Source organism: Mizuhopecten yessoensis, unplaced genomic scaffold, assembly GCF_002113885.1.
Source record: "Mizuhopecten yessoensis strain PY_sf001 unplaced genomic scaffold, ASM211388v2 scaffold6683, whole genome shotgun sequence".
NCBI classification, from domain to species: Eukaryota; Metazoa; Mollusca; class Bivalvia; order Pectinida; family Pectinidae; genus Mizuhopecten; species Mizuhopecten yessoensis.
Window position 1 is genome coordinate 1,216,777 of NW_018406672.1, and position 11,439 is coordinate 1,228,215.

Below are 11,439 nucleotides of genomic sequence, written 5' to 3' on the forward strand. Positions count from 1 at the left end.
AAGTCTTCTCTTTCTTTTCATTCATCATCTTATGAATCCAATCAATTCGATCCTTTTTACGTTCTTTTCTAGAAACTATTTATCTGTTCAGTTTCACAACTTATCATCCAACATTATCTTTTGCAGCTTGTATACGATCAGTGCTATTGCCGTTACATTATACGCCCTTAGTCATTTTATTTGGCTAAAGTCCTAATTTTCATGCCGCCAAACTATGTCTCAGTCTATTCGACTCTTCTTGTAACGTTACCGAATTTCACCTCAGTCTACGTACATAAAATACCAGCAGAATCGTATCAGCCATTTTGTGAGGAAGACTTACCTGATGTACCTAAAGTGTGTGAGAAATCCATGCACGTCATCCTCAGTCACTCATGACATATGTCACAATTTTTCTCTAAATGTATCCATTTTTCAGTGAAATTTCACATTTAAATGCACCATGTCTGTTACTTGGCTTCAAATCATTTGGTAAAAGTATATACTAAAAAAAACACGTTTTGTTACGGTGTAAACAGACGGAATTTGTATTATACAGGTTCTCCATGCCTGTCCACTATACTGAACAAAACTCACATACTTACTTATTAGCTCTGGTTTTACAGATGTCTCCAAAGTAAGCCGTATAAACCAGATGTCCTAAAGTCATCCCTGGTAAACCGGTTGTATCCCAGTTCTGGGTTCAACAAGGCACCATTGGTCATTCCGTTGTCTCCCCAGACACCACTGGTCATTCCGTCGTCTCCCAAGCAAAGACAACATTGGTTTTTACGTTTTCTCGCAAGACACTTGTGATTATTCTGTTGTCTCCCAAGACACCTCTGAATATTCCGTTTTCTCCAAAGACACGTCTTGTTATTCCGTTGTCTTCCAAGACACCACTGGTCATTTCGTTGTTTCCAAAGACACCACTGGTTATTCCGTTGTCTTCCAAGACACCACTGGTTATTCCGTTGTCTACCAAGACACCACTTGTTATTCCGTTGTCTCCAAAGACACATCTGGTTATTATGTTGTCTCCCAAGTTACCACTTGTTATTCCGTTGTCTTCCAAGACACCGCTGGTCATTCCGTTGTCTCCCCAGACACCACTGGTCATTCCGTCGTCTCCCCAGACACCACTGGTCATTCCGTTGTCTCCCCAGACACCACTGGTCATTCCGTCGTCTCCCAAGCAAAGACACCATTGGTTTTTACGTTTTCTCGCAAGACCATTGTGATTATTCTGTTGTCTCCCAAGACACCTCTGATTATTCCGTTTTCTCCAAAGACACGTCTTGTTATTCCGTTGTCTTCCAAGACACCACTGGTCATTTCGTTGTTTCCAAAGACACCACTAGTTATTCCGTTGTCTTCCAAGACACCTCTGGTTATTCCGTTGTCTTCCAAGACACCACTGTTTATTCCGTTGTCTACCAAGACACCACTTATTATTCCGTTGTCCCCAAAGACACCACTGGTTATTCCGTTGTCTTCAAAGACACCACTGGTTATTCAGTTGTCTTCCAAGACACCACTTGTTATTCCGTTGTCTCCCAAGACACCACTTGTTATTCCGTTGTCTCCAAAGACACCACTGGTTATTCCGTTGTCTTCCAAGACACGTCTGATTATATCGTTGTCTCCAAAGACACATCTGGCTATTCCGTTGTTCTTTAAGACACCTCTGGTTATTCTGTTGTCTCCGAAGACACCACTTGTTATTCCGTTGTCTTCCAAGACACCTCCGGTTATTCCGTTGTCTTCCAAGACACCACTGGTTATTCCATTGTCTTCCAAGACACGTCTGATTATATCGTTGTCTCCAAAGACACCTCTGGCTATTCCGTTGTTCTTTAAGACACCTCTGGTTATTCTGTTGTCTCCGAAGACACCACTTGTTATTCCGTTGTCTTCCAAGACACCCCCGGTTATTCCGTTGTTCTTTAAGACACCACTGGTCATTCTGTTGTTCTTTAAGACACCACTGGTTATTATATTGTCTTCCAAGACACCACACCCCTGTTTATTCCGTTGTCTCCAAAGACACCACTGGTTATTACATTGTCTTCCAAGACACCTCCGGTCATTCCGTTGTTCTTTAAGACACCTCTGGTTATTCCGTTGTCTTCTAAGACACCACTGGTTATTCCATTGTCCTCCAAGACACCTCTGGTTATTTCGTTGTTCTTTAAGACACCTCTGGTTATCCGTTATCTTCCAAGACACTTCTGGATTTTCATTTGTCTTCCAAGACACCACATCCCTGGTTATTCCGTTGTCTTCCAAGATACTTCTGGATTATCCTTTGTCCCCCTAAGATACGTCTTTTTATTCCGTTGTATCCCAAGATAACTATGATTTAATTTGTTATATTTCCTTAAAAGTACAATGCATAAATAATACAATCAGTTTTGTTCTGTAATTCAACATGATCACCAACATACAATTGTATAACAGTCTCGCAGTTAATAACCTGTACTTGCCTTCATTTCTGATATTTATGTGTATCTTTTAAATTATCTTTTATGGGTAGGGCTGGATCTATGGTTCAATTGTCTTAATCTCCAGCATATAATTGATGCATTTAGTCAAATAAGTTTTCTTTTAGAAACAATACTAAGGAGTTCATTCCATTTTGTAACATAATTATATGTTTAAATTTCCATCGTAGAAGTAAATGAAAGATTTCGAGATCTAATTTTATCTGAATGTTTCATCAAGCCTCAGCAATGAAACTTGATATTCATCTAAATCAAAAGTAACAAAATAAAAGCAAACCTTTTAAGTTATTTGTAATTTATGTCATCCTTCAAAATGTACATGTACACTTATTGTTGGGTAGTCGGGTGACCAAGTGAATAGCGCACTCGCCTTTTACATACCAGGACGGCCGGGGTTCGAATCCCCGATCGTGTTTAGAAACGTATTTGGTTACCTGGTCTACGACGTGGATTTTCTCCGGGTACTTCGGTTTCCTCCCACTTTGAAACCCATTCACGCGCTTCCATCCGGGCCAACAAGAGTGATTAATATGATACGTCGGATATCATTATTTCTATATTTACAAGTAAGATGAGCATAACAGAAATACAGGTGGTTGCCCCTAAAAATTTGGTAAATAATACAGTACATTGTATGTCTAAAATGAACTCACTGCATCATACCGCTGTTTCGTCCTTCTAGGACTCCTGGGTGATGCTAAGGGCCAAACAGTTGGAATTCCAAATCGATCTCAACTACTGTTGTTCAAACAGAAAGAGATGTGTGAAAATCCCCATAATTTTAAAATTTAGACGAAAACTGGTTTAATTTCAATTCTAATTAGTAAATTATGCATATTATAAAATATGACACAACTCCAATGCAATAACTGTTGCTATCAAGGTAACCTCGGGGACTATTATAAGCAATCAACCGGCAGTGTCTAATACATTGTACATTTTGTATCTTGAAAGATGAACGTATAACACAAACGGGAAAGAGACAAATATCTTTATTCTGTCATACATTTTGTGCATGTATACGTACGTTATTAGCTTGGTATTAATCATCTGCACGTGATTCACCTGAACTTGGTTTCCATTTCATTTCATACGTATACAAATTCCTACCACAGCCATTCCCTGAGAAGGACAGTGTATACATATACCAGACGACTGAGTCCCTATACAGAACACAGCAATCAATTACCCCTCTTGGGACAGACTACCCAGCAGCAATCATAACACGCCATATAGTGCCAATTAATAACGACATTATTAATTAAGTTAGTGATTCCTAGGTAAACACACGTGCACGTTGATACGCCATGCAACACCGACAATAATAACGGCAATGCTTTTAATCGTTCCATGAATTTATCACGAAGTTAATTTTCTATGTCCGTGTAAGGGCGATATTTCCAAGAATGTAAACACATTAGCTAGACATGTATTGTTTACATAAGAAAATTGCATGTCGCTTGGCAACTTGACAGAACAAGAAACATACACGTATGCTTGTATATTGCATTTTGTTTTCGTAATAAAACTTGATAAGCATTCTGTGAACGCGACAGTATGAATGTGAATATAAAGTAACAGTTGTGCTCTAGTTGTTGAACATACAAGATCAAACAGTCACAGTGGTGAAACGGATGAATGTTCCACGACAGGGCGTCTCTTTTAATTTACCGATAATCTAATCACCAGCTCTACCGACGTGTAACTACACGAGCGTACTGATGATTCATCAATAGTTATAAGGTATCATTGATATCTATACAAATACCTCATCCATTTTAAACGTACAAGATACACTTAATAATAATATACAACCTTTGATATAGCGCCCTATCTAGCTAACATAAGCCACTCTAAAGCGCTTTGCAGTACATAGATATCCAATTAATAAAATAAGCATATATACATCTATCAATACAATTTTGAGTAATTCGCAGGAGCTGCCTTATCAGGCGCTAACTGCTAGTCATATGCCACCTGGCTGATATCTCCCTATGTGTGCATGCCTGCGTGTGTGCTGGAGATGTATTTTGTTCTGTTTGTTGTGGGACCGTGCTTCCAACGGTATTACTTCAGCACAGACACCGCAACATCCACCCTACTCCAACAATGTTAGAGGTTTTGCACGGCGAAAAACTTTTGACAGGCGCCGCGTAACCTCTAACTGCCCATAGCTGATTTTCCCGATGCTGACGATATCATTTTCAAAGTTTGGATTAAGAAAGAGTTTATCGTGTTTACATACATTTAAATGGTTAAAAGGGTCCAATAAATATTCCTTTCCATAAATCCATGATTATTTGAAAAAAAATCGTGTCAAAGACATAAATAATGAGTTTTTCCTCATTCGAAGCGAAGCAGACAGCATTTGCCATGATTTTTCCGGTTAATACAAAAATGGATTACATGTTATGTTTCACAAGCGGAATACAAACAAACTCCGTATCATTTCGTTCCGTTTGAAATCCCCCTGCTATTTTGTATTAATCCTGGAAGCCATGTTTTAAATGTTGGACAGAGATGTGCTACAACGGCATGGACATGTATTTTGAGTGTTCTATTCCGTAATATACTTTATATTTGTGTCTGTGACATACATATGATATCTTTATTATATAAACCGTGAGTAGACATCGTTGTCATGAACTGTTAACCACTTAAGTGAGTTTTTCAAGCCGATTTTGTTCCGCCCGGATTTCGGGCGGAAACTGCATCAAAGAATAAGTGCTTCGGAAATGAGAGGTCGCAGTCGGCAAAATCATATCCGATAGAAAAAAGGCCGACCAGCGGCCTCTCATGTTATGGGAGTACATCCACCCCAGACCAACTTTTACTCCATCTGTGTTGTTGGAGGTGTGTGGGGAGGAGAAAAACACTTTCTCTGAATATCAATGCGTTTGACAACTTCGGGGACCGAACCACGGCCGCCTGCGGTGCAGACCGGAGTGTTAACCACTCGACCAATCCGCCCATTCATTTCCTTCGTCCAACCAAGGAACATAGAAGGACATAATACGAAATCAATTGCACTCAGACAGCCTGACTTAAGGTGTCTTGGGAAAGTACTTAACGGGAATATCAGATAAGAAAAATGATTGCCATAATTTTAATTTAATTTTATTCTGTGTACGCAGTTGAAGTACATCTGATTATATATACCCAGACCACTTTAGTCGCCGCATTTGATAATACCACATGATTAAGCAGGCCAAGTTTATTTTAATGTGCCTGAAACTTCAAAGGTGTCGAAATACCAAGTACCATCATAATGAGGATTAGCGTGAGTTATTTCGGAAATGCTGTTATCAATTTCGATCTCAAACTAGTTTTGATTTGCACATGTCTATGAAAAATACATATGCAAATTTAGATATTGATGAGGTTGATAAATATTGCGTATCTATTTTAGCTAAGTACCATACGAAGGATATATTATTTTTAAAGCATATATATACAAATGTAGTCATATACCTTCGCATGTTCCATATCCAATACAAATATTTAATTATGTTAAACGATTTATATTTGATGTGGTCTGTAATTTGTTAAATACAAATATCAGATTATCTATGTTATTGCTTTACGCAAATGACCCATTTGTTCTGGTAAAAAGAAAGAACAAATTGAATACGCTTCATCATTCAGCATTACGTTGAAAGTTTAACGGTAATTGTAATCAATTGTCACACACATAGGTTACGTTTTAAACAGAAAGCACAATTAACTTAAATATAAGAAGGTTTCGAGACGTTTTATCATCATTATAAGCCTTTATGCTTATAATTTGTAAACACATTTTAAGAACAATTACTGCTTTAGATTAGTCAGCTGGTTTTGACGATACAATATTATCTAAATCGCATACACCATTTATAAACGTATTTCCCTTGTGGAGTTTTCCTTGCGACAAACTATATTAACAGGTGACATACAATGTATAAAGATTCAAATAATATACACTACAGAATAAAAAAAGTCTGAAAACAAAATAGTTGGACGGTTATTGGTTACAAAATAACAGCAACTTTAATAAACGGCAAATATACATAGTCATAATGACATGCAACTAACTACAGCAGATGATACATAGGCCGTCATCCCAGTTGTGCAACACAAGTCTGAAGAAAATCTCAGATATAGGGACCCTAGAGAGGAGAGTTCACAGGGTTTCCAATATCATGGACGTTCATATAAAAAATGTGTATCATTTTAATACAAAGTACAATATAAACGAGCCGAGAATGCAATATCTCACCATACAAATAACACGGATTCTATTGGAGTACAGCTATATAGTGCAAGTGTTTATGAACCTGGTACAAGTACAACCAACTGTAGCAGTATTTATATATAGCGTCTCTTTTAAATACTAACCTTACACTAGCGAAAACGTATGCAAAGATGTCTCAATGATTTATTCTAAAACATGTTGCATGAAATATAATGATATTTTTTTATGGTTTTTATTTTTTTAAATCTAAATATTTGCAAATTTTTATTTTTACATCAAATAAAGCAACATATGTATTTGTTGCATATCATTATACGTGAGTCACATATAGGTGGAGGTTCTATTTGTAACAGTTCTGTTTCTACTGACGCTGTACTCAATGAAATAACAAAAAAATGACTTGTTTTTGCGTTTGAATTTGTGCTTTATTCCACACCGTTTAGATTACTCCGCCACAGCAGTTCAAATTGTCTTTCCGTTATTTTTGAAATATGCAATATTGACAACTCTTAAGGAACTCATGGATCTCCTACTGCAAAAACCAAAAAAGCTGTATTCAGAATGATTTATTTTAGACATTGTCCATTTACACATAGACTTGCACAAGTTCCAGTATATCTAGTGCTTAATAATAGTTGTTCCTGGTATTAATACACGGGTTTAATTTTTTTTTTTTTTTTAAATGCATATTTCTTTCGCTGATTACATGGGGTGCTTAATCGAGTTTGTCTTATGACAAACTCAACACGAACTGTTTTGCAAATTAATTGAATGTGTCTCAAGACCAACTCATTTCATCATCCCACGAAATCGACAAAAGCCTGATTCAGTTATTAATTCTTTCCTTGGCAACGGGTGCCGTCTTCTTTGCATTGACTTCGATTGATTTGTGAGTTGACGCTGTGGTATAAATATGGAACGTTTAATTTGAAATGGAAGTAAACGGTAATCCTCAACAGATAACGAGATCCTTTATCAACAAAATAATTAAACAAAAGGAACAAAAATAGCACAAAACGTCAACAAAAGCCCGCATCGATCAAAATAATTTCATTCGATTTCCTTTTTTTCCATGTTGAGAGACTCAGTGCTCCATTTCAAACAGTCTTTATTTACGGGGAAATGAAATCAGTGTTAATTAAACAGTTTGCGCTTTCCTGCTCTCACAGAAAACTTGGATAGTTCCAAAATATATTACATATCATATTCTTCTCAAAGGTTAAGATTGAATATTTGCTTCTCTCAAACTGTTCCAACACAATGTCTTCGTTTACTTTTCGCCTTTAAGTTAGGTCACTCGCTCGACTTGACTGCTATTCTAGACATCATATCGCGATATATGTCTTGTCACGATTTTTTTTATTTACCTTCCATAAAATTTTACAGTTGCTTAAGTATTAACTGAATTAAAACAATCGTAACACAAATGAAAAGTTGCTAAAAGAGAATTATAGAATGTAGAAAACACACTCATATATACCTCATTAAATTAAGTCAAAAATTATTGTTTGTACTGCGTTTTTCGAAAGGTTGATGGCACATATGGTGAGATCGCAAAAATGCAAAATAAGACTAACCTTATATTAAAGAATAATTTATCACATTTGATTTACGTCAGATAGCATGTAAGGATTTCAAGTTTTGTTCATGTTTAATCATTGATCAAAATTAAAAGAAATAAAAACATGTTAATATCGTTCCTGTATATACACTTTATCGCTTGTCGAGCCTCGATATTACTTGAAATAAAATCAAGTTTTCCATTTCAATATGTGTCATGTGTAAAGCATACATGGTGACGTCATAAATAAAATTCGAAATGATGCGATAATTTTCGGGTGACAATCAAACCAGTGAGTGCGAGTCATAAGCTCGCGTTGATTACGTCCCTGCCCTTTGTACACACCGCCCGTCGCTTTTACCGATTGCATGGTAACAATCTTTTTGTGAGAAAAAAGAGCAAGTTTGGTCAAATATATGACTTTTATTAAATTTAAAGAAGTTTGATTCATCACCATAAGAAATGGTTAGTTATTATTTGTGTGGGTGTGGCGTTGAGATTATTTTAATAAATAAATACGATATTGTTTCTCACAACCTGACAGCAGACCGTAGATTGCAATGGCCTGTGATACGCCGCCATGGAAACGGTAGAGATAAGAAACATGTTTACAGAAAGCGTGCGATTAAACTTGTCTCGGACTATGATGTATACCAGTGCATACACCTCACATCAGTAGATAATTTCTTCATAACCCATAAAATTATATCACAAACCATTTACTGGTATGTGAATATGATCAAAATGAAATTGAAAATTGAAATTGAACGGTCTTCACTTTCGAGTTTATTTCCAACTAACAGCTTGTGGCGAATTGGATTCGTTTGAAATATATACAAGTACGGCCTCATCGAAGACATAACAACCAATCATGCTTGCGAACACACGAGACGTCGACAGCAATTTCCAATGTTTGAGAGGTTTCGCCCAGGTGCTATGTGGCTCCTCAGACAAATTAGGTCCTAAATATTACCACGACTGTCGTGTTCGTTAAACAGCCCACTTCATTGTTATCCTAAATCATCGGCTACTTAAGACGTTTTGTCTTCACCGAACAAATCGCCTCGGCACAATCGCTTCTGTCGTGGCGGAGGAATCGCTTACAACAAACAACTTCATAGAAAGACAGAAAGTAGCCATGGAAAAAGGCAATGGCATCGCAAATGATGATATTCATGCCAGGGCCTGTTCGTTTACGCGGAACAACTGGTTTGTCCGTTTTTAACAATTTCGGGTGTCAAAACTGGCGGACCTGCAAATGTTTATGCCTTACAATGTCTTGTCAAGGCTTGCAAGAAAGCAGTATCAGATTGCTAGGTCCGACCTTATCTAATAAACTAACAACTGTGATCCGACCGATTCATAGTATAAACGAAAACGACCTTAGAGTGAAATGGGTACATTTTGTCAGTATCACAATTAGTACAGTGGTAAAACCTACGGACAAAACCATAATTATTTCTCTATACGAAGAGACAAATCCAGGAGCCGAGGAGACACTTAAACAGGAAGACATGCATTACAAATAGCCACGTCAAACCTGTAATCGAAAGTACGAGTTGGATAAAGTGAAGTGCTTACTTCAATGATAACTAATCAGTATAAGTGTTTGTTTTGCTTGTTTGGTTGTGTTTTACGTCCTTTTAACAGTTATGGTCATTTAAGGACGTGCCAGGTTTTTGGTGGTGGAGGAAAGCCTGGAGAAGATTTTTTCCGTGTATAACAATCCTTGTCAACTGCATTAGCCTCTATATTCAACAAGTAAAACAAATAAAATACAAGAGGCACACAATGAAAAAAAATCATCAAAAATTACAATAGCCACATGATGCTGCATTTTGTTCCCTTACATCTCAATAAATGTCTGCAGTCATTCTTGATTGACGCTTTCGGGGTTGGCTCTCATCATGGATTGAATGGTCCTAACCTTTTTGGTCACGTTTCTGTTTGAAAAAATGCAATATGTTTCCTGTAGGAAAATCGTGCTAGACATGTACGTCTCATATTGCATTTTGATGTAATCCTATTATGGTAAAACACAAAAATAAGAAAACTAAAAACGATGACTCGCTCAACTTTATATTTTCACAAACAGTTGCTTTGCGACAAATATGGTCACACCGCTACAAACTAGACGATTTTGATTATTATCGACTTTTCCTTTTCCTTAATTTTGCCACGCCTTCTCTGTTGATAAAGTGTTTATGCTAAATTTGTGCTCATGATCAAATTGACTTTACGTTGATTTAACAGTCACCCATGTCATCCAACTTTGTCTATTTTCAGTGTCTACCAAGGATAAATAATGTCTACTGTATCCTTGTTCTTGGGTGACACTTCCTTGGATTCGAGAGCAGTCATCCTGTTTGGAGCTAAATGTAGCGCTCGGAATGTTTCCTCGTATAGGCCTTTGTGTGATGAAACCCTTGTCTATATTGTCAATGTGTATTAAGGCTATCGTAGATTTTGTCATTGTCTGTCGACACTCTTGTCTATATTGTCAGTGTGTGTTAACGCTATGGCGGATTTTGTCTGCGTGTGTTGACACTTTGGTCTATTTTGCCATTATGCATTAACGCTATCGTAGATTTTGTCATTGTCTGTCGACACTCATGTCTATATTGCCAATGTGTGTTAACACTATGGCGGATTTTGTCCTCGTGTGTTGACACTTTGGTCTATTTTGCAATTTTGCATCAACCCTTTCGTAGGTTTTGTCAGTGTACATGTATTTTGACACTCTTGTATATATTGGTAATGTGTGTTAACGTTTTGGTACATTTTTTCCTTGTGTTGATGTTATGGTCATTTTTGTTCTAGTTAATTGACGGTATAGTATTTTTTTATCGTTGCACGTTGACGCTGAGGTACATAATGTCCTTGTATGTTGAGACAGGGGTTTATTTCGTTCTTGTGTGAAAGCGATATGTTTTTAGGCTTATATCATATCACACCATCGATACTCAAGAGGTTACACTCACTTTCGTTCCCTGCACTCCTGGAATATGTCATAGCAATATTGAAGGCTTGCGGCAAGCTATTTGATCGGTCTCTGGTTATAAAACCTGACCAATTACTAGCTGTAAGCTGTCCTTTAAAGATTACAGAGGACCGACAAACGAGCCAGTCAATTTTACCGTTACGCGACCGCGAAATTCTTTTGT